The following is a 25400-nucleotide window of genomic DNA, read 5'->3' as shown; positions in this document are numbered from 1 at the left end:
CCAACCAGGCAGCACACACCAGCTGACATGAGGCTCCCATCACATATACAGCAGAGGACTCTCAGATCTGGATTCAGGGAAGGAAGATGCAACTAAATCTCAAGAAACTGGAGGACCCAGGGAGTTTAGAGGTCTGTTGAGGTGGGTCGAGTGCGGACATCCTCCTGAGACAGGAAGGTAGGGGGGAGGCATAGGATGTAGAACAGTCGAAGGGTGGACCAGGAGGGGAATAAAATCTGTAGTGTAAATAGATAGATAGATAGATAGATAGATAGATAGATAGATAGATAGATAGATAGATAGATAGATAGATAGACAGACAGACAGACAGGTAAATACAGAGTGTTTAGGCATCAGTAAAATAAAGACAGAAGATATCCAAAGAAAAATAATAACCAGGCCTTCATGATTCTTATTTAATCAGCATGGACATTTTAGTGTGTTTATCTTATCACTGTTTTAATAAGTAATGCAGATGTCACAAAGCTGAAGTTTTATTGAACACTTTGCCTGATATCGAAACACAATCATGTGATTAGTAAATTTGACTTCCTTAAACTATTGAACATATTCTATAGAGTTGGTCAAATGTATGATATGTACATATAATATCTGACTATGATTTTAAATTTTTATATAATATGTATCAAAGATAGACATAAATTATCTTGAAAATTGTTTAGTCTTTATCTGATTAATATAATTTTCTTTTGGCCCTTTTCTACTTATACTTACTTGTAAATTATGCATTTTATGCCTGGTCTTCTAGGGACTATCCTCTAGTTCTTGATACTTCTATCCATTATTAATCTCAAACATGTACACAGTGAGAGCCCTTACTTAGTACACTTCACACTGCTGAGAGACCCCACTCCTGATTGGCACGTTGCTGCCGACTCAAATTTCAAATGCTGACAAGTTTTCAAGATAAAAGGAAGTTCCTTTATTTGCATATTTACCATAAACACTATGTATATCCATACACACCATATCTGGTTTTTTCTACATCAACGTCTTCAAATCCTACTCCTCACTTGTGAATTTTTCTTCATGAATTATACCCTGCAATAGTTCTTTTAGTAAAGCTCTGAGTGCTAAATTCAATCCTTCAGTGCCTAAAGATGCTTCGTCTTACACTTTCTGAAATACAGAAATTCTCTGTTCACACTTATTTTCCTACGGGGCTTTGAACAGGGCCTTTGATTAGTGACAAATAGGCTGTCATCATGAGTGCTGTACTCTTTGAACAATGGTCTCTCCTAGTGGGACTTACAGTCTTTTTTCCATTGTCACATCCATGTGTGGGCTTGTTTTAATTCCTTCTATTGTCTGCACACATTGTCTCTCGTTGAAACCTCCTGTTGCTGGAAAATAATGGACCTTACCTCTCAGCCTTTCTTGTCATTTATTTAATTTTTTAATATTATTAAACACATGTTGGTGCCCATAAATCCTTAACTTTTTTTCTAATTTTTCTCCATCGCTGCATCATTCTTTATCCTGGGGCATTACTTCCTTACCTTGTATTTTCTTTCTTTCTTTCTTTCTTTCTTTCTTTCTTTCTTTCTTTCTCTAATTATTTATTTAATAAAATATTAATTTATATTTAATTTAAATATAAAAAATATTTATTTAATAAAAATATAGCTCACAAAGTTTGTGACATAATAATATATGATGAATACACATTTTTTCCTTTTCTTTTTCTAAGGAGGACTGAGGCTTCCATATTTTGGCCCTCCTTCTTTTTGAGCTTCATAAGGTCTGTGAGTTGTTTCTTGAGTATTCAGAGCTTTCTGGGGCTAGTATCTAATAATCAGTAACTGCATATCATGTGTGTTCTTTTGTGACTGGGTTACCTCACTCAGAATAATAGTCTCTAGTTCTATCCATTTGCCTATGAATTTCATGAAGCCATTGTTACTAATAGTTGACTAGTATTCCATCATGTAAATGTACCACACCTTCTGTATCCCTTCCTCTGTTGAAGGACATCTGGGTTCTTTTCATCTTCTGGCTATTATAAATAAGGTTGTTATAAACATAGTGGAGCATGTGTCCTTATTATATGTTGGAGCATCTTTGGGGTATATCCTGAGAAGTGCAATAGCTGGGTCTTCAGGTAATACTATATCTATCTTGTGTTTTCTAATACCTTTGTGTTAATAATACCTTTGGATATACTAGGCTAGTATTTAATTTGCTTTTGACTTTCCCACTTTCATCTGTTATATCCTGAAGAATCCAAAAAAAAAAAAAAAAAAAACTGAAAAAACAAAAAATTAACCCAAAATGTCTCTTCAGACAATCCCACTATTTGGACTTCCTTCCATAAGAATTTGCCCCATCTTTAAGATTTCCTTTGTTTCCTATGGAGTTTCTCCTATGCTCCCTTCTTTGTGGACCACTTTGTAACCACCTCACTCCAGGGCTTCTGGTTGTCTGCATTGACAGAAGAAAGGCTTATCTTAGCAATTTAAGGGATGCTTCCTTAAATTCCAGAAATGACAACTACATTCTCGGTGCCTGCACCTACTTACTATCCTTAGGTCTAGCTCTGAGTGAGAACCTTAATGTTGATGTTGGACTTTGGCAAACGTGCACAGTCATAGCCCAGTTAGTAACTCATGTCTACTTGAAGACCCAGCTCAACCATTTCATGTTGTCTCACACAGTTCCATCTGCTGGTACCAAGGGACTTCAGTCTTAGCCCATGCCTGTAGATTTTCTTTGTTTTATCAATATTGAATTTTTATTATTTATTTTAAAGCATGAGGTTATTACAGTCCATTTTATTTGATTTTGAAGAGATATTAAATATGAACACTTCCTCCACCATGAGGTCTCTTCATTTACCAGGCAAGAAAACTAAATCCCAGAAAGCAGAACCATTTATCCAAGGTACATCTCAATTAATATTAGTGTACACACAACAAAACAGTTCACTATCTTTTTAATCATTTCTCTATATCATTGTGTACTCAGGGATTTTCTCTACCCTACTTCATTTTGCTTGCCAAAGTGTTCCAACTCTAGCAATTGGGAGTTCTTGATATACCTTTGATATATCAAAACACCCATCTTATATTGGGGTGTGTGTGAGTTTTAAACTGACTTTTCCTTTCTCTCTTTCTTTTTCTCTCCTCCCTTTCTTCCTCCCTCCCTCTCTCCCTTACTTCTTTAGTTTCTGGAAGTGTGAAAGTTTCTTGGAACATTGTATACATGTACCAGACTCAAATCACTAATTTGTCTGAAAAGCCAAGATTTTATTTTCAGTGTGTAGATTATTGACTAAAAGAAAATGTTGAATTAAAGTCAATATAACTAGACATTACTTTTTTACTCATCCTCACTTATAAAATATTTGGTGTTCTTTCTTCTATCAGTTTCATAAGAATGCTAAGAATAGATAAAAGACTCCATGAAATCATAGAATTCTTTTGAAAAGAGAGACCTTCAAAATAGACATATCATCCCTAGAAAAAGGGTAGGAAATGTAGCCAGGATAATAAGGCCATCTTTCTTTGCTATTTGAGACCACACAATTCTTTCAAAGATGAGTTTACTGTTGAACTGTCACTTGGGAAATTCTTAAATAATTCACACTCAAATTAAATTGGCAATATACTAAATTTATTTATTTTTCTTCCCTATGTATATACTAAATTTAAGGAAATAGACTTATCTTTAATCAGAGCCAAGGGAAATACCACCTTGACTTTTAATAAGCTACTGATGCTAGTTTAAACAAAGAAACTAAAATGTGTATTGTTATAGTGTATCTTTCAAATGTGCCTGAAGCTTTGCTTCTCTACAAGTCTCCACAACAGTGTGGTTGCTATAGGTATAGGAAAAGCCCAAAGGACAGCTTGCCAAACCATTGGAAAAACAATTCTATTTCCAAAGATGAGGAGTAGATAGTGAGATTTAAAGACAGTTGATCTTTAGGATAAAGTCATAGCTGACATAAGGACTTCAAAATAATGTCCAAGTAAATCTAGGGAACAATTAAGTGATGTGCAAAAGGCATAGTAAATGCTGAGTTTATTAGTTTAGTTTCTTCCCGAGCTTGCAGCAAGTTGGTACTGGGGAATAAAGACCTTTTTGAGATAAAGCTCATCATAAAGATGGCATGAACGTGGTGAAGTCAAGTGATATTCTAGTCTCCTGAGTATAAGGTGCTTCAGTTATAAACTAACTACAGTTGGCAGTTTCACCCTATCCTCTCAAAAATAAAGGTGCCAGCTCCCATGGTAGGTTTCCTTTGGCCTTTTGACGATCTGTCTTTATTATTTTTAATTGTGTGTGTGCGTGTGTGTGTGTGTGTGTGTGTGTGTGTGTATGTGTGTGTGTGCATGTGTGTGTGTGTGTTTGTGTGTGTGTGTGTGTGTGTGTGTGTGTGTGTGTGTGTGTGTGTTCAGTTTCTTTGGTCCTTTAAAATGTTTTTTTCCCATCTGAAACCTATGATCAAGCATGATCATGTACTGACATTCAAGATCTCTGATGGAGTTTTCCACCCTGAAAGGCCAGGTTATGAGTCCTCCTTATCTTCTATCAATTTGAAGACAAAAAAAAAAAAGTCTTACGAACATATGATTTGTAAAAATTTAACCTCGAAGTAATGTGTAAGGAGAAGGGGGGTAAGGAGGAAACAATGTGGTGGGAAGGGAGGCCAAGCAGAACCAGCAGGCCTGCAGGATGCAAGGCTATCCAATGGCTCAAGCCAAAGAACTGAGATGGGTTGTCCGGCCACTCAGTATGAAGCAAATCCTCCAATGGAAACACACTCTGGTCCTCACATATCACTTGAGCACTGAAGGAGAACAAGATGTTGATGAGATTAATACTTCAAAAAGAGGTCTTCCAGAATGACAAACCCACTGTACTGCAGAGTAGCTGAAAAGAGGAAAGACACAGCTGGCCAGGACAGCAGACATCAAAACACCCACCTGCCTTCTAGGCTGGCTCTGTTTTCTGCCTTTAATACTCAAGGAAAACCGTAAGGTGGTCTCTGCAACAGCATCAGCTCCACAAAGCTATTGCTGCAAAGTTCAGGAGATGAGAGGTAATCCTTTGTCTGACTTCATCTTCTCTCCATAACATTTGGAAATTCACCCTTTCTGTTGTTCATGGGTTGATTGTTGGCTTCTAAATTTCTTTTTCTTTTCTGCGTCACCCTCCAAAGTAAAAATGCACACAGTATGTATGTTTTATTTCTATATAGTACTTTTTAGTTGAAACATTTGAAGAACTTATTCACCAATAATATAAATTCTATGCATGCCTTTTGAGAAGGAGTCTTCATAGTGTGAGATTATACAGCTGTTATTTCATGGTAAGTGACTCCTTAGTTTCTCTTCAAGACCCTTTTATTCTCAGTCCGATTCTAATTTATAGAGTTAAAATGGTCATTTAAAATGTAGCCTTGTACAAGAAGATGATCTAATTATTCAGCAACGTAATGAATTATAGAGTTTTCCCAGAGTATTTCACCTGAGAGAACGGGTGTGTCAAATGTGATAGCATGAATTTTCTAGCAAGTCAGGGTAGATGCCAGAATATTGAGAGTTTAGTGCCATGATCTGAGAGTTATATTATACAGCTCAAAGAGCGAATGTTGAGAATTCATATTTCTTTCTGTAGGGCTAGAAATATGTATTGTACTGGAGAAGCTTTTATATACATAAAATATATTAGGTGTAATAATGATATATTTAATATTCATAAAAATAATAAACCAGCTGAGAGGGCTATTTGTGATAGTCCAGAAATCATAATTTTAAAATTCGAAGCAAACCCTCAAAGAATTCAAGTGAGTTTCTGGAACAGGGAAATATCAATTTCTCCTGTGTGCAGGTGCCTGTGTGTGCACGGCAGAGGTCAGCATATCTGCAGGTGTGAGCACACACATAGGTACACAGGTCTATGTCAGCTGTGTTCCCAGAAGCAGGACCTCCCAATGATCCTGGAGCTTGCTGATTTAGGGAGATTAACTAGCCAAGTGAGCTCAGGCTCCTCCTGTCACTACCTTCCCTGCTGTTGGAAAACAGCCCCAAGCCTGAAACCTGGCTTTTTTTTTTTTTTTTTTTTTTTTTAATATGACAGGGGATCAAACTCTCAGACCCTTATTCTTGTGTGGTAAGCACTTTGCCAATTGAGCCATCATCCTAGCCATATATTAAATGTCAACTTCTTGAGGCTCCTGATAGTCAAAAAAGGACATATTTAAACTTAACCCACCCACCTGCCTGGAGATCCGTTCTTATATGAAGCCCAGTAGGGTATCTATGAGATTCCTGTAAATCTGACTGCATGTTCCATTTTTCGATACGGATGATTGTTAAGCTCTTGCTCTGTGCATCTGTGTACTGTGACACATCTGACTGACTCCATTAACATTTGGAGTTGATTGATCTCCTACCATTGTATGCTGCTCTGTTTAAAGTAAGTATAACTCTAGGCTTAACGGTTAAGCAGAGTGACCGTGCATTATTTCCTCTTGTAAACAGCATTCCTACGAGTAAAACAGGTCCTGTAAATTTATTACAGCTAAAAGCTTAATGTTAAGTGTCATTAACAATAAAAGAAAGTTAGTTTATAAGTTAGGCTGACTAATGTCAAGGGAAATTATATTTAGGCTGGTAAGTAAACCATCATTTGATTTTATTGAGCCAAGTTCAACCAATGAATTTTCATTTCATCAAAACAGCTTCCAAATTTTAACCTATGATTGAGGTTTAAAATTATAATTTCTCGGAAAGGTACCTGCCCAAATGGCCTTCTAAAGATTAGCCTCTGCTTTCTGGCTGTATCTACACTAACATTTTATGAAAAGACATCACAGAACCAGGGTGAACTTAGTGCCTGAGAGCGTCTGAGGAGGTGTATACTTGGGTAACTGCTTTCTTAGCCTTGCTCAAAAGTCTAAGCAGGAAATATATTCAGTTAGTTACAATCTTGGCCATGATTGTGATGTGAAAAAAAAATGTCAGAGGATCCATGTGGTACTGGGCAGAAAACATAGTGGACAGGGTTTCTCTCCGTATTTTAGCATCTAAGCTAAAGTTATGACCTAGGCAACCCTCCTGTAGCCCCATCTGTCAGTAAAGAGATTAGCATCACCATCCCTTTGCTGGTGGATGATATCCTCTCACCAGCTAGTTAAAGGAGATTGAGGTATGATTTTTCCAAGAATAGGTGTATGAACTTTGAGCCAGTTACCACTAAAAGCTGGTTACACTGTTTTTTTTTTATCAATTATCTGACAGAGAGTCTTTAATGACTTCATGCTGTAAGTTGCAAAACATTTTATTAGAGTCAACTCTAAATTGTCTGGGGAATGGAAGGAGCCGTAAGAGCTGGACATCCACATTTGTTCAACAGAGCAATATAATGAAGACCGCTGGGGGTTAAACACAGAAGTAGAGGAAAGGTCATGGCTGTTGTGGTGCTTATGAGCCCTTGATGAAAAAAAATAGATTGGGCAGGTGCAATTCAAAGACATACTACTAAAGGCCCCACTGCTTGCATTGGTTCTAAAATTCCACCAGTACAGACCCTATGGGGGGGGGGGGTTAAACATCTCTTCAGTATTTCTCATGTTAGTATGTAAGGATATCATGAAAGACAAAATGTTTCAAAGGGCACAGGCTTATAGAAAAGATGCCTAGCTGGACCTGTCCCAAAATATATGAGCTTTCAGTCAGAAAATAAGAGTGAATATTTAACATGAGTGAATCTCTGATATTTCCACCAAGAAGGCTTCTAGACACCTCTCCTCAGCACAAGAGAGTGCCAAGATAGTTCTGAGGTGCAGGAGGGTGAGAGGGAAATTTGTGTGTCAGATCTCTGGTCTTAATTGGAGCTCTGAGTTATGCAGAAAATTTGTCATCAGAGTATGAGTTGACAACAAGACTTGGAGAGAATGGTGGGTGGCAGTCTTCCCCATGGGCACAGAGGTTTCATCTGCACCCATGACATAGAGGTCTTTGCTATGAAATGAAGACAGTTGTCTTAGTAGATGTGACAGGGGAGCAGTCAAACTCCGGGCCTTGTCTCAGAATACTCCCTGTGTTATGAGTAGTTTATGTCAACCACCAGAGAACATGTTTTTTTTTTTATGAAGGCTATAATCCTAGGAATGTAAAAGGCTAAATTCCAGTTATCCATTTGAAATATTGGTACATTTGATAAAACAAGTGCTAAGAAAGTCCCTTCTGGAAACTGTAGTACATGCACATACACTGCACTCACTCATACACACATACACACACAGAGAGAGAGGGGGGGGGGAAGACAGAGGGAGAGAGACAGAGAGAGACAGATACAAAGACTCAGAGACAGACAGAGAGACAGAGAAGGTCCACAAAAGATACCCGATGTTAAAATGGACTTTGATCTACGAAGACTAGACTCAATCTGTAATACTTTCTAAATTGTGTTATTGTATTTAATTGCAGTTACTGGGCTCTATGAATATGTGTTTCTAATTGGATATAGATAAAAATTAATTTACTATTTCCCAGGGGTTCTCACTTACTCAGAATTGATATCTTTCAAAGAAAGATGAAATATTACATCTTAAATGAAAATAAAATCAGTTGGGAGAGATCTAGATGAAGGTGTGTGCATGGAAAAACCTAAGAACAATTAGAGCATCAGGTGGTATGTTATCAGGTTAATAATCCTGTTTTCAAACAGGAGAATGCTACACTTTGAAGCCATTCTGGAAGTAAGGCTCTTTGTGTGAACTCCAAGAGTGTTCTGATACAATTAGCTGATTCCAATCACACAGGAAACCTATCACTCTATAGTGTGAAATACATGGGAAATGGGCTTCCAAGTATGCAAAGTAGATAATACATTAACTTTATATGTTATTTTTGGACCTGGTTGATAAATAACATATAATTAAATATATTCTATCAACCAGTCTATCTCTGTGAGCAGTGAAAAGGCTTCTGGGACGTTTCAGGCTCAGGCAGGGAAGAAGTGAAAGTTACCACTAGAGATTTACAGAACATTGTCTGATTTGACAGTTACAAACTTCTGGAAGAAGAAAGGAAGGAATGGGGAGGTAAAGGGATATGAGGAAGGTACAGGAGTTAGTAGCAAGGGGGAAGAAAGGGAGGAAGGGAAAACAGAAATAAAAATGAGAAAAAGGAAGAGAGGGTGAAAGAAACGACAGAGACAAGTATACATAAAGGTGTGTGTGTGTGTGTGTGTGTGTGTGTGTGTGTGTGTGTGTTTAGTTGAAAGTCAAAAGTTAAAATCAACAGCTGAATCTGGTATTTTAGCCACAACAATTGAACATGCTGCTACCAGTAATTCAAGAATCAGCCTGCAAACAGAGAATTTTTTTCTAGAGGGAACAGTGAGAGTTACGATAATGCCTGTGTATGAACGTGTGATACCAAGATTCATTATCTTATCAATTCACGGAAAAAATATCCACAAGATGCTTGAGGAGAAGAGAAGGAAGAGGAGGGGAAAGAGTAGGAAAGAGAGAAGCAGGGGGAGGAGGAAGAGGAGGAAGGAGGAAGAAAGGGAGGAAGGAGGAGGAGCAAGACTATGCTGACAGTAAGATGAGAGGCCGACCAGACTTATAAAGGAGTTGCACAGACACAGAGTCACACATTGCAGGACACTTTTAGGGCAGCTAGCAAGATTTCTGCTGTGGCATAATAAAGCTAGACCTGACCAGAATGTCTTCCCTACTATCAGTAAACATTTGTAGAGCTCCTGTAATCTATAGGTCATTTGCAGCAATACAACTATTACTTCCCACAACAACCATATAGGTTTACATGTTAGACCTCCATTTCAGCATAGGGAATGGTTGCTCAGGGAGACTAAATGTCTTAACATCACTAAAGTTGGTAGCTCAAAAACTCATAGCCACCCTTCATTTGATTCCAGATTGTCTTTCTTTCTCTTCCTCAAGGGGCCCACCAAGTATCTCTGAGGAAGAAACTTAACTACTCAGTGAAGACAGTGTCATGCCTTCCTGAAGCTGTTCCTATATAAAAAGTCCAAACAAAACAAAATGAAACAAACTTGAAAGTCTTGAAGGTCTATCTGTGCAATAAAATATGTTCAATTGCTGTTATAAAATATGCACTACATACAATTTATTACAATAATTATATTAAGTATATATGAGCTCTGTAATAATGAAACTTTGTCACCGTGCTTGAAGTTTAAAGAAGAGTTCCCATGTAATCAAAAGAGACCCTGCTCACAGACATTTATTTATAAAAGTTAGAAGATGGGGTGTGTTACAACATAAACTGGCCAGCATCTCTGGTACAGCACATGAGGTAGGAACTTGTTTTAATCAGAATTTCTATTCCTGTACAAAGCATCATGAACATGAAGCAAGTTAGGGAAGAAAGGGTTTATTCAGCTTATACTTACACATTGCTGTTCATCACCAAAAAAGTCAATGCAGGAACTCACACAGGGCAGGAACCTGGAGGCAGGATCTGATACAGAAGCTATGGAGGCTGCTGTTTACTAGTTTGCTTCCCCAGCTTGCTCAGCTTGCTTTCTTATAGAACCCAGGTCTACCAGCCCAGTGATGGCACCACCCACAATGGGCCCTCCCACCCTGGATCACCGAGAAAATGCCTTACAGCTGGATCTCAGGGAAGCATTTCCTCAAAGGAGGCTCCTTTCTTTCTGATAATTCCAACTTGTGTCAAGTTGACACATTAAACCAGCCAGTACAGGGTTGTAAGGGAAACAGTGACAGATGTCTGTCTCTTGAGAAACATTAAGTGGAAACGGGAGGAAAAGAGGAATCTGAAGACAGGGGAAAGAAGAAAGTATGTGCCCTGTTCAGAGATCAGCGCATGAGTGTGGTTTAATTAACCTCGGGACTCACTTTGGAGAGCAATAGATTAAGACAGTAGGGAAGAGAAATGGGGAAGGAGAAAAAAGTACACACCGAACCTGAAATGCAAACTGAACCTTCTTCTACTGAGATGAGAGTAGGAAGGGAGTCGGTGAATACTACTGAAGAAGGAGTATAATTGAAGAACACCATCTAGTACGGATATGGAGAACTTGTCAGATGAGAAAGCTGGGATCTGAAAAAAACATTGCAAAGACACTGCAGAGTTCTCGAATGAGATAGTATGAACACAGAAATAGTCGGCAAAAGAAATCATTATAGTTATTACTTCTACCATTATGATTAATAGGAAGCATTCTCAGAATCGATGCTGAATCATTTTGAGACCCATGATCCAAAATTAATTTTGAGCAGGACTAGTGCGTCTAGCATAGATGTATAAAAATCTTGAAAATACTGTGTGTTGTGGTGCACACATGTATCCCTATGCTCAGGGGCTTGAGGTAGGAAGATGATGAGTTCAAAGGCCACTTGGTCTATGTGGTGTGATATCAACCTAGAAAAAATCTATTAGTGCTGCTATTGTAGTTGGGCATATCTTAGTATGCCAATCATTCTAGCTGGCAGTATTTACAGGGGATTGGATGATTCCAACTTTTACCCCCTGGCAGCTTGCAGAGTACTTTCTGACACTGAAAGTTGGCCATCAGGGTGGAGGCTTTTGGACCTCCTAGCTTAATTTTTCTAAATTCTATAAAGGATATTGTTTTGTTTTGTTTCGTTTCTTGTTTTTTTGTTTTTTTGTTTGTTTGGTTGGTTTGTTTTTTTTATGTTTTGAAAGAGGAAAACCAACAGTTTTCTGACTGGACTTAAGACCCACTTAATAAAATGAAACTCATGCCTGGACTGTAAACCTAACTAAGAACCCATAGCTGGAGAGGTCATGGGCCCCAGAGGAGAGCTCACTAGCAACATCTTGCTAAATTAATATAGTGCCCAACTGCCTTATGAGTGAAATACTCATTCTTGTATCTAGAGATAAGTACAGCTCTCATAACTCATCAAGGGAGCTTCCTTTGGCATCAGATGGAGGTTCTAACAGAGAACCACAGATGATGAAAGTGCACAGAATGGTACCTATGGAGTGTCTGTCTGCTAGTGGGATATAACTACCACTGTACTCAAGGTTCAGGGAGCATCATAGAAGGGATGGTCAAAAGAATTTAAGAGCCAGAGGACCATGCTGCAATGTTGTATCTTCTGGATATGCTAGGGTTGTAATGCCCATGAACTTTCAACAGTATAATTGCTTAACTAAGACCTTCACAATACAGCACCAGTCAAAATCCCAACATGAAATGGGTTGGGGGAGCTCAAAAAGCCCTGTCCCAAGTTGAAGTAGTATAGAAAGTCCCTAGCTACTGAGGATGGAGAATCAGTTTTCTTCAGAGGTAAGCTCTCGGACAGGTTGCCCATGTCCCAAAGGTGAACTCCAAATACCTCAAGGCACCATTATTTGGATGTGTGTGTATGTGTGTGTGTGTGTGTGTGTGTGTGTGTGTCCCCGAATGTGCACATGCACATGCACGTGTGTGAGCATATATGCATAAGAACGAAAATATCAGAGAGTGATGGAAAGACATGGGAGGAGTTAGGAGTTAGGGAAAGATTGGATGTGCTGAAACATACTTTACGCATTTAGGAAATTCTAAAAAAAAAAATTAATGAGAATTTTATAAGGACATAATTGTTCAACCTGTGAAATTTTGAGCAAAACCAAGTATAAAATATATAGCAAGATTGTTGAGAAAATTCACTCATTGCAAAATAGTTTTTATTAAACATTTTCATACAATGTATTCTTTTTTTCTCATCTCAAGTTTATTTGTAAAAACAGCATAGGACACTGGTCATCTGCAAATAGTGTGTAGGTGGCATGTCACAACAGTCTGTCTGTCTTCACATTGGCAAGAGCCTTCTCAATGGAGCCTTCACAGGGGTCTGGGCACCTTTGGGATACAATATATTCTAATCAAAATTTTCCCTCACCCAACTCATCCCACTCAAATTCTTCAAATCACCCAATCCCACAATTCATTCTCTCTCTCTCTCTCTCTCTCTCTCTCTCTCTCTCTCTCTCTCTCTCTCTCTCTCTCTCTCTCAAACAAACAGGCAAACAATTTTGAAAGGATAAATTTCTATATATTTAACTACTTAGCCAACAACTTCAAAATGTGTTAAAGTTACTTTGAATCAAAGATTCTTAAGAACCTAGTCATGGACAGCCTAGGCTATAGTCCAGGTATCAGCCAGTAGTGAATTATCTTGCCGTTCTACTTCAGGGGTCAGATTAAAGGAGACTGTAGAGGAAAATCTGGGTTCATTCAAAAACACTTCTTATTGATTGGCCTCTTTTCTTTCTGTTGCAGTAATGAACAGCTGCAACACTCGGTGTTCCTCATAGAATTTGCTGTAGCTAAAAGCACAGGAAACTGTCCTCTGGAAATGAAGTAAGGCTTAGGTTTCCCCTCCCTTCATTTTAACAGTTTACAAGGCAGGTGTGGAGAGAGAAGCCCATTAGAGTTACAAGTTTTCTGTTTTGTCAGTGACTAGCCCTGTGTCCTTAAATATTCAACTATAGATTCTGCTCACAGGTTTTTAAGCTTAGGAAGTTATGGAGGACTTTTTTGTTGACATCTGGGGCTTTCTAAAGAAAAGCATAGCTTCCTACCAAACTGTGAACAGGGTAATAAAAGGCTTTTCCTACCTGGGGTAACAATCTGGAGGCAGAAAGCAAAGATGAGCTCTCTATGTCAAATCTGCTGTGTAGAGGAAGTGACACTGGGGTTGTGCACGTGACCTAATTATAGAAAGGGTGACCACAGAAAACTTTGTCCCCAGATAGCTACTGCCTGGGCTTGAGTCATGGCTCATATGACTTTATCAACTTACTTTTCTGAATGTCATATTTATTGTCTGTAACATGCTACCCACTCTGTAGGGTTCTACTGAATCTAAGATGACCTAAAATATGAACGTCTGTGTACATATGCTGAGTTCTCAACAGAGAGTAGTTTTTAATTATGCCACACTTCATTAGCATGTAAATCTCTAACATTCTCCAACACAAATTAAAAAAACAAACAAACAAACAAACCAAGACTGAAGTTTTAAATAACACACAAGAAACTTACTTAGGGAAATGTAAGTGGAATTTTACTTTCAAAAGCAACAGAAAATATTTCCACACTTCCTTCTCTGCCTCAGTTGTGACCTGTGGTATCAGGTAATGCTCAGGGCCCTGGAAGACACAATGAAACACCTGTTTTATCTAGACTCTTCTGTGAAGGAATCTCCCTATCTTCCATTTGCTATTGGAGTTCCACAGCCCACCTTTCTCACTTTAAAGACAGCTGTAAGCAATGCTATCTAAATGCTTCCCGGTGCAAAGAACAACCAAATAGAATAGTGCTCACCCTTTTCCCCCTTTCCAAACACAAGGTCTCTGCTGGGGACTTGGTTCTCAGCACTTTCTTCTCAACCTACAGAAATCCTAACCAATCTTAGGTGAAAGAAAGGGAGGAAGGAAGGGAGAGAGGTAGGGAGAAACGTAGAGAGGGAAGGAGGGAGGGAGGGAGGGAGGGAGGGAGAGAGGGAAGGAAGGAGGGAGGGAGGGAGGGAAGGAAGGAGGAAGGGACAGAGTTGGGGGAGAGGAAAGAGAACTGTACACCAAAAGCTGAGATAAAGAGTAGGGTGAGTTTCCCTGTTCGGGGCAGGTATTTAAAGTTTTATATGGTTTCAGATGCTTCTCCTGAAGCCTCAGAGAAAAACTTCCACTAAGAATGAAACTACAAATAGTCACTTTGATCTTCTAGCTCTGCCCACAGGTCTATCTGCTTCCTCTCTCCCTCTCTGCCTCAACCCCTGCAACCCTCCTCCTCCCCCAGTCCCCTCTTGCTCTTCTGCTTTTCCCCTCCTACAGCAACCATAAATACAATTGCTGCCTTTTATTCATCATTCTCCATTTGCCAGACATTGTGCTAAATGCCCAATATATACATCATTATTTAACCTGCCCAACAAAAATGCAATGTACAAAATAGTACTTTCAGGACAAGAAAAAAAGGCTGCTTCTCAAAGATGACAATGTCTTTGATGCAAACAGACCACACCTAAGTGGGTATCAATCATCTCAAAGGTAATCATCTCTTTCTGAAATATAAAGCAGTAACATAAATGGAATTTGTGTCACCTTAATGCCATCGTATGCAGATAACGGTGAATGGCTTTAATTGCTTGTACATATGGGTTTGATATATCAAGTTTAAAATAAGCTTGTTATTTGTTTAGATGGATTCTTTTTATTGGGTTATATATGCAATTCATGATTGTGTGCTTTTCTGTAGTGGACTTACTTAATAACTATCTTGGAGTAAAAAGGAAGAAGATGGAATATTTTACTAATGTAACCCTTATGTATATTTCAGCCCAACATAGATTAGACTTTTGCATATGTGTTATTTTTATGTAATGCACACGTCATATTGTTTGTGTAAACATGCTGTAGACCATATTCTCAGGAGTTATTTGTACCCTATAAGAAACTACAATAAGCCTAAGTGATGTATAACTTGGTTCTGCTTTTGAAGAACTGTACATCTATCCAAGACTTGAAGCCTCATATCTATATAATCTTGGGACGGTTCTTTACCTTATATGAAGCCCATCAAATTTCTTCTTCGATAAACATGGAGGTAGTAAGGATAGATACTTTCCACAATCATTGTGAAGGTGGCTTGAGGAAGTGAATGAAACACCTAGGGCATGATATACACTCTGTATTATCTGGTCCACTTTCTTCACCATCCTTTCATCTTCTAATAGCAACATGCTTCAGTCTACACCTGCATTGATATCGACCTACATGATCTAACAGGTATGCATATATGTGTATGCTTTTGTATGCACTCATATTCACATATAAAATCATGTTCACATAAGAACATACATTTATGGAATTCCGGGTATATCTCCCACTGCAATATCAAGCTTCACTTTAGCCCACATGGAACATTATATAGAACCTTACATACAGAGACATAAAAACTAAAACATTTCTCTCTATTCTGCCTGGGTAACAATACCCCGGAAGTCATAGGTGTGTCCTAGCACCACCTAGTGGGACATTCCATGTTTTATCTCATGATGCAGAATACTGGTTCCAGTCATTGCTTTTACTCACCTTTTTGAGGTGGGGGAGGGAAGTGTTCTTCCATCACCCAAAAGAGTGCCCATACTGAACAAGGTGATTTGCACTTCTCTTTAGATCTTTCCTGTTTTCTTATTGAGTGTTTCCGGATGTGAGTACATTGCACTGACATCTTCCCGCCTCTGTGGACAAACAAGGACAAGGGTTGAAGCCTCTCAGTCTACTTCATCATCCGGACCTGAATGACTGTGAGTACCAGCTTCGTTTTTAAGTCTGTGTCGTCAGCTCCTAGAAGGATAATTGTGTGTCTTATTAGAATGGCTTATGAGCTGGGAGGTGGTGGCAAACACCTCTAATCCCAGTACTTGGGATTCAGAGGCAATGGATCTTCTGAGTTGTAGGCTGTCCTCATCTACAGAGTGAATTCCATGGCAGCCAGAGCTGACAGAAAAACTTTGACTCAAAAAACCAAAAACAACAACAACAAAATAGCTTGTTAAATCTAAACATAGAAACATTTAACATTTTTTGCCTCTGAAAGATAAAAAAGTCCTACTCTCAAGGAGAATTTTGGTGTTTACATAATTCCATAGACAATTTGTTTCCAAGAGATTGGCTGGCACTGGTATTCTTTTCATCATGAAGGAAGCCAAATTAATTGAAGAAGTTGTTCCTTCACCTCTTTGATTAGCTCATGGTCATTTCCTTCAATAATAGTAGAGAAAACCCAGAGCATCACAGCTGTGTTTGTACAGATGATTATTATGCACGTGTGCTAGCCTATTCATAATCTAGAAGGTGACTGAGAAATGTGGATGAAGTAAGATGTAAACTCACCAATTTATGTCATCCTGATTAGTTAATTAGGCTGAAGAGCTAATAAATGCTATGAAAATTCACTCAAACCATTATTAATATTCCAGTGAAATGACCAGACAAATTGTCTATCTTATTTAGGCTTCTCGCTTAACAGTAGGTCATATATAAGTAGGGTAAAAAACCAATGTTCTTCATTCTTTTATCAACCTTTCCCAAATGTCCACCCAGGTTGAGAGACACTTGTATTGGTCTGATGGATTGCTGCTCTGTGACACATAAAACATTCCTATATTTACACTAGCTCTGTTGCTGGTACTCGCAATAAAAATGGCAGAGATTTCTACCTAAAAGCCATAATCCAGGAAAAAAGAAAGGGACTAAGTAGACAGCAGATAAATGAGAATTAGGAATGAGATTTGTCAGTTGAAGTTATTAATCATATTTCAACTACTTACATAAGCCAAATCTTGTGGAAGAAGGCAAAAATATGGGCCAGACATAGTGTTCCACCTTTCACCCCTCTGCCTGTAAATTAAACACACATAAACAAACTCAACTCACATGGCAAGAACGTAACTCACCTCCGAGGGCTGGGTTTGTTTTGGCAAAGGTTGAATGCCCAAAGTTTGTCTTCCGATTGTGTTACTAATGGGGTAAGTACTAGGTGCCTGGATATTTTAAGGGATGTGTCAGAATGTCAGTCTCTGGGTTGGGGAAGTGTGATGGAAAAATGAAATTCTCCAGACTTCCATTCCTTATGCTTGATGTGATTGATTTACAAACAGGTCTTTATCAATGGTATGCCTGTCATTATGCTGGACGCTGGAGTAGGATAGAGGGCGTCATTTTTGTCTTTTACTTGGTGCTCAGGCAAAACTCACATTGACTTCTTGGCTCTCATATTTGTTAGATGATCATTTGTGCCTTTCCTGCATTGTCTTTATCCAGACTGTATTTCAGATGAATCTACAATAGCTCATCATTAACAGCAAACATTTATTAAACATTTATGTGCTGTGGATAAGGCTCTAGGCTACAAATGGAGATAAGAAAAGTTTTATGTTCTTCTCTATCCTGGGGGATTTTTCTATCTATGTGACCACGATTCTTAAAGGAACAAAGAACAGTAACAGCAGAAGATATGTAACAGATAACACCCTGGGAGCACTATTGGCAAGAGTTGTTTCTATTCTGAGGAGAAGTTGGTGAGGGCTGAATGGCCTGAGAAGGTGTTACATATAAGACAGATTGCGGTGACTTCCTAAAAAAATAAAGGTTCATGTATAGGATCCCGAGCATGAGATGTTTCTGAAGGTCTCATAAAAAAAAGAAAAATCACGGTACCTATATTTTGAGATGCAATTATGTCAGTGTTCATGAGGGTAAGGCAGAGAAGATGCTAATCTCTCAAAGGAAATCACTGTTTATGAGAAGTTCTGGGTTGTTGTTTTACTATAATAGAGAGATATTCAAACTTTGTTGAAGATTAATAAGATTACTAGTCATTTTATAGCTCTTACTAGTCCAGACAGATATGTTGTTGTCTTAGCTTATTAACTGAAAACACGGTAGGAAGATTGTGGAAGGATTATTAATATTTCTAAAGGAAAAGTCTAGTAGGCTTCCTAATACCAACTCTTTTTCGTGAGCTCTTTGTGATCTTCCTTTTTCTTTTCTTTTCTCTTATTTCTAGAATCTGTCTGTATTATAATTAATTTTGGCTTTGGGGAAATAGAGTCATGGAAGAAATAAAATTCAGAGATTCTTCCTCTCATTTCATATAGAAATATCAGCTGTGAAGAACTCACGGCATGTCACAGATAAGTCTTAATAAAGGCAAGTTAATCTTTTCCCACTGTAGAGCAGATTTTTAGATTTAATTTGGGTAAATATTTAGTGAATTTGAAATATAAACTCTTCAATCAAGGATATCCTTCTTTTACAAGACATGTCTGTAGGTATTAGAACTGAGAAGGTAGGGTTGCCTGTCTTCTCTAAGGGATTTCTGTAAGGTTGTCATCTCCAGTTACTCCTTTGACTATAATGAAAGATTCATAGTAGAAAAATCTATCCCTTTGGCCACATTAGGTGCAGAGTTCAATGGTGTCCAGCATATTCACATTGTCATGCTAACTCCACTACCATCCATCCACCTCTAGAACTTTTTGGTCCTATTAAATTGCAACTGTAGTCATAAGGTAATAACACCCAGTCTCTACATCTCTCAGGCTCTGGTAGCCACTGATCCACTTTCTGTCTCTAAGAATGTGAATTCTCTAAGCAGTTATAAAGATGGACTCACATGGCAGATTTTATAGCTCTCTTTTTTTGTCTGACTTAGTTCACTTTGTCTTCAAGCTTGATCCCTGTAGCATGGGTCAGAACTCCCTTCCTCTTTGAGGATGAATAATATTATTTGTAAATACACACAACATTTTATTTGTGTAGCACATCAGGGGCAAGCAAAATGTTCATTAATATGTCACAACAACGATCTATTTCCATATTTTCAGTATTTTTTGTAACAAGATTCTCTTTATATTATAAAACATATAATGATGCAATTTAAGACCTTGGATATTAATGGTGTTAAGACAAATATGCTGGGTGATTTCAACCAGAAAATATTCGTTCAGAGACATTTATTAGTTCTGAGAACAAGTAAAAATAATAGCCTGAATTAAAAAAAAAAACATTTCTAATATACTTTAACTCTTCTTTTCTTCTAAGCCTTTGAAGCAATTTAGCAATGTCAACTCAGTGTCACCAGATCACTAACCTTAAAAGAGCCTCTTCACAAAAGGGGCATGGGAGGTCAAAAGACTCTGTGAGTGTTGCTTCTAGTGGCATCCATCCCAGAATCTCTTGGTACACAACCATTTAGAATTCTCTAAGGAGTCTCACTGCTTCAAAGAAGTCTTTATTTTCCAATGACATCTGAATTCCGAATCACGTTTTGTAGTTATTTTTGTAGTACTTTGAAATGTTCATATTAAAACAAGAGAAAATGTTTATGGGGTTGGCAAAGATCAGAGCATCCGAGACAGTAAATTCTCGGTTCCTTTTGAGTTGAGCTGAGTGAATTGTGATCCACAGAATGATAAATTTGCCTCAGTTTTCCCATTTCAGGACAAAATCATATACAATCAGTCAAAGCATTCATTTGATACTTTCTGGAGAATTCTTTAGCTGCACTCAAGTGTTAGTCTACATAAAGAACTCAAAAAAAATCGATGCAGTAAATAATTTCAATACTTGTTGTCTGCTTTTATTGTGGGAAGCACGGTTATGTTATTTAAATAAATTTATTTAAATAAAATGTTATTTAAATAAAGATTTCTCCTAATCCTTTGCACTGTGGAAGAAGAAGTATAAGAACAGAATAAAGGCCTTTGTTAGAAGCAAGTTACTGCAGAATACAGTCACTAACCCTGGAACCCAAAGTGAGAGAACTTGGTGACCATGGGAAGGAGATAGAAGGGTAGAAGAAAATTCTCAAGGCTCAAGGAAAACACCCACACTCTTGGATAAAATGTGCATTTACAAAATATCAAAGAGAGAGGAAAAAAATCAATGCCCTGATTTTATGTCTTTTCATGTCTATTTTTCTTCTTAGTTTTAACCTTAATTTCCCCAAATTTCCAGAACATATACCTTTAGTTTGCTTTTAAGTAAACAATGTAGCTATTATCTGCATTAAGCAACTAAACTGTAGGATGGAAAAAAATTCTTGCAGTGGAATATAGTAAATGAATATTGGTGGAGGAAGACCACAGAGAAAAAAAGCTACCAACAAATAAAAATCAAATATCAATAAACCACGAAGCCATTCAAGACTGAAGAATAATCTCCAAAGCCTGTGCCTACAAACAGTGGACATTTGGAATCTCAGATCAAGCAGCCAAGTTAAAATGGTTAGGGAACTTTGAGTTTTCTGATGACTGGTACTTATAAAACACGAGTATAGCTCAGGAGTTAGATGATATTATCATCTGAAAAATAAATGATATTGTTATAGCAGATGAAGCCACATAGGATGCAGCTAGGGAGAACTTGATCTTGGTAGTGATTAGCCAGCTTATTTTGAGGCTGGAAAAAGTGTCATTTGGTCCTATTTGAATCAAATCACCTGGTCTAATGCCAGCGGCACACTTTCACTGTGCTCATCTGATAGAAAACTTTGTATCTAGAAAATACTATAAAGAAATGGCTTTCAATCCTTTTCCTTTTCAGTTAAAGTTATTCAGACCTTTGTTGCTCAGAAGCTAAGTCTCATCATCCCTCATTCCTAAGCTTCTGGATTCCATTAAGGGAAAAAATGTTAGCAAACAATATTTCAAGCAACCACTAATTCATTATACTGGGGCAGAATTTTGAACTTGTCTAATTCAGATTTGATCTTGGCTCATAAAGGAGTCTGTGAGGGAACCTGTTATATTGCTGTTGCCTTGAGCCCTGTAACAGGACATGAAACCATTTGGAATCCACCCAACCACTAAACCTGCTTAGGACATTTAACAACATGGTATTGTGTCCTTTGATTATAATATTTAGAAACCAATATTAAACTAATTTGAGCAGATAGAGGGGAATGTTGAGATCTATATTAATTCTGGGCCTGCATTCAAAGCATCACAGATCAGCTGGTTTGAACAATAGAAATTCCCTTCCCAAGACTAGAGACTAGATATTCAAAGTCAGCTGTTTGTCATTTTGGTTTATTCCCCCCCCCCTCATTTTTCTGTTTGCAGATAGTGACCTTTGCTCTGTGTCTTCAAATGACCTTTTCTTTTGTGTAAACATATCCAATATCCTTTCTATATGTAGCAAAACCTTCTTTGTTAGAACACCAAGCATATTAGATCAAGACTCTAGCGCCTCCTTCAAACTTAGTCACTGTTTTCAAGGTGTGCTTGTTCAAGCACAGGAATCTTTGGATAGCATAATTCAGCCAACAACAGAATTGCCTGATCAAAGTATTTATCCGGTAGAAGTGACAAGAGACTGGAAAATTGATGAGTCAGATATAGTTAGGATTTTCTAAATGTCATCTTTGTTTCTTTCATTGTGTGTCACTGCTCCACCAGCACTCCTATAGAAGAGAGCCATAGCATTCCAACAGTCTGACACCAAATCAATCATCAGTTGTCATTGGGAACTATCACTGATATAAGTTCGTAAGTGGTTCCGACCGGATAAGTTAGTTACTATAGCCAAGGAGTCAGGGTTTTACAGTATATCAGCCCATTTCTAAAACAGTTGAGAATTTTTGGATTAAGAGAAAGTTTTCCCAAAGGAGTATGCTAGGGAAAATACAGACTAGATACAGTGTATCACAGGGGACTAAAGGTAGTCAAATGAGCAGAAACATTCTAGTGTAATGTAATAAAATTGGTGGGCACATGGGAATCTTGGGGAATCAGCAAATGTTTCATGCAGATAGTAACCTTAAAGACAGATCAAAGATGCTGGAAACTCGCCAAGGGACATGGAGCATGGCGAGGGCGCATGTGTTCCTAGATGGGAACTATAAGGAATCTGTAGGAAGTTTGACACAGTGGAAGATAGTATAAAAATTGAGGCCAGAGAGCACACATCCTCGAAATAAGCAGTTTGGGAGGCCCACAGTAGATCAAGAGTGAGCATGTCGCCTTGGCTCTTTTCCCAATTAAACAACAAAGCTCAGAATTTCCATTAAGATGAAGATATGAAGGGGGGTGGAAAGTATAATTTGTGGTTGTTTCTCTGAGAAAGCTTAAAATTCCCATGTGATGAGCAGAGCCACACGAGTCTGGCCATGATACTGATGAGAATTCTGGGCTGGAAACATCACCGCTTTGATTCTGTTTAGCTACCTGTTTGAGATGGAAGGATTTGCACCAGTAAGCTTTTAGGATCCTGACAGTCTGACTTGTTTCTATTTATCTTTCTGTTCAACAAGTATGTGTCTTGAGTACTGGGCATCAGCTCCATCTGGTCTCCCTGTACTGACCTGAAGTTGTAATCCTTATTTGGCACAGGTCCAGTCCATGAAAAACTGCAAACTAGTCATCGTGGCTTAATTGTGAACAACTGGATCCCAAATGTGATGTCATTACAGAAAGAATAACATATTAGAGATGGAGACAGTTCTGTCTTTCAAAGAAAGGAGCATTTCACTGAGTTTCCACTGAATTGGAAAGATGACTGTGACTTCCATAGGCAAAGACAAGGAGAGAGAATGATCATAGAGAAGAGACCTGGGCACCAATTAGAGGGAATCTGAGCAAGAAAGTAAAGGTGGGGGAAAGCCAATATCATCCAAGACAAAGGCACTAATGCTTGCAAAGACCATCTTTCCTTCCAAATAGCACTACACATGATCTTCCATTAAATATACTATGTTAACCCACGTTTGAGACTCTCTGTGTCGCCTGTTATCAGTCTACCTCTTAGTTCTGCTCTAGCCTGGCAGAAGGTCTCTCTCTGTCAACCACTTCATTTCCCAAAGAAACTCAGCAGGAGGCAACTGAAAAAAAATCTTGCCTTCTCAATGTTGTATAAAGCCTCTGCCAACTCATTCCAAGTAACACCGTTGGAGAGAAGACCATCTCGACCACCTAGAATATCCTTATAGACCATCTTGTCCTAAGGCTTTGAATTTTTCCCGTAGCTCTAAGGGGTGAGTCCTTTAGTACCATCCCTATTTCTCCAAAATTGAAGAAAACTAGAGCTTACAAAGATGGCATTTCCTATATCAGATCCAGAGATGGTCAGTGAAAGAGATGGGAATCAGACTGCAGATGGTGCATATCTGTGTGTGACGTCACACTGGGGACTTGGGCAGGATGACAGCCCATTCTGTGTCACAGATGTCAGCTGCATTCCATGGATTATTTACAACTTGGCCAATCTGTGTTAAAGTACTTCCACTGTTATTACCATGTGTTTGGTGGGTACAACCTAAATATTGGAAGACTTCAGAGTAGGGTTTTACTATGAAGAAAGCAGAGATTTCTTTTTCTAATAGAAAAGGAGAAAGCATTTCAAGCATAAAAATTTTCAAGGACCATGTAGATACATGAGGCAAAACAAAGGGAAGGGAGGCTAGAAGGCCTGGGAGGAAGCAGTCGAGGGAATCTTAATTCCAACCTTGATTTTAACCAGTGGGCAAACAAAGCACAGCTCCTAGGCTCCTCAGCTTCTTGCCTGTGAAGCAATGCTGTTGACAGAGCTGAAATGAGGACACCCTATCTTGAAACATGCCAGATTCTTAGCACAGTGCCAGACAGAGTACCCGTTGAAGCGGAGTGCTCTATTTCTTATGTTTTGTTTGTGGGGTGAAATTCTAACCTGTATCCTATGTACAGAGACCACCCCACCCCTGAGAAACTTCAGCCACTAGACAATTTATCCTTCTGGCCTGTCTTCCACACAATGCACACACTGCGCTAAAGAATACAAACTGAAACCTGTCTTTGGTGGATTTGTACAATGTCTTGTCTCTTAACTAGCACAAAAGAAAAACGTCTCTTTTTGTTGTTCTGCACTTTAAATAAACTTTATTTATTTGTGGGAAACCATCATGAGAAAGCCTTATTTCTGGTGGGAAATTAGTGAGCAGCGGAAGAAAAGAAAATAGGTTCTTCCCTCTACCTTCCACACAGGTTTTTAGGTGGTGTGTACATGTATATGTTGGTGTCTCTGTCTGTGTATATATCCTTTGCTTCCTTGGCTGAATCTCCATGAGCAGTCTCTACTAAGCCTTCTTAGATTAGGGCATCATTATTCTCTTTCCTGCTGGCCAACAAAAGTGAGCTATACCTTCTCCCTACTGCTCTAAGCAGACAGCCACCCAGAGGCTGGTCAGCTACCTTGGACAGAGCCTGGAAGCTGAGACCCCACCCCTCAACACTTCCCACCTCAAGAAACCAGACTATCCTGAACTTCAGTTGGTTTCACAGGGGAAATGGGGTCTTGGTTAACACCCTTTGGTGTGGCATGTAATATAAAACAAACTACTGTGCCATCCACTTCAGAGAAGCTACTTCAATCCATTCAGGCACCTTTGACTTTGTTCTCACTAATTCCAATCCTCCTTTATAAACTTTAATAAGAGCATGTTTTCATCTGGTCTCAAGGGACTAATTTATTTATTGAAAGTAATAATACAGTTTTAGCATAATCCCTTGTTCCCAAGAAGTAAGAAGATTCTTTGAACAATTTGTTTTTCCCATCCTTGAAGTGTGAGAGAGACCAAGAAGCAACTGTGGGGGGTCTCAGAGTCCACTGTCATGGCAACAGATGCATTTTCTAGGTTTCCTAGCTATCTGGGAGCAAAGTATTAGGAAATAGACTCAACACTTTTCTTCTTTATTTCACATGGCTACAAGTTTTCCCTTTTCAAGAACCAGTGGATAAGCTAGAATGAGGTCCCGGCTCAGCTAGGTTATAAAATAGCAAGTTGGACTCAATTCACTGGAGGCTTTAGAATGGAGACCTGTAAGAGGCAGGGTGGACCAGATGGTGGGTAACTGC

This window comes from Micromys minutus (assembly GCF_963924665.1).
Source record: "Micromys minutus genome assembly, chromosome: 8".
Taxonomy (NCBI): Eukaryota; Metazoa; Chordata; class Mammalia; order Rodentia; family Muridae; genus Micromys; species Micromys minutus.
This window is presented reverse-complemented; position numbering follows the sequence as displayed.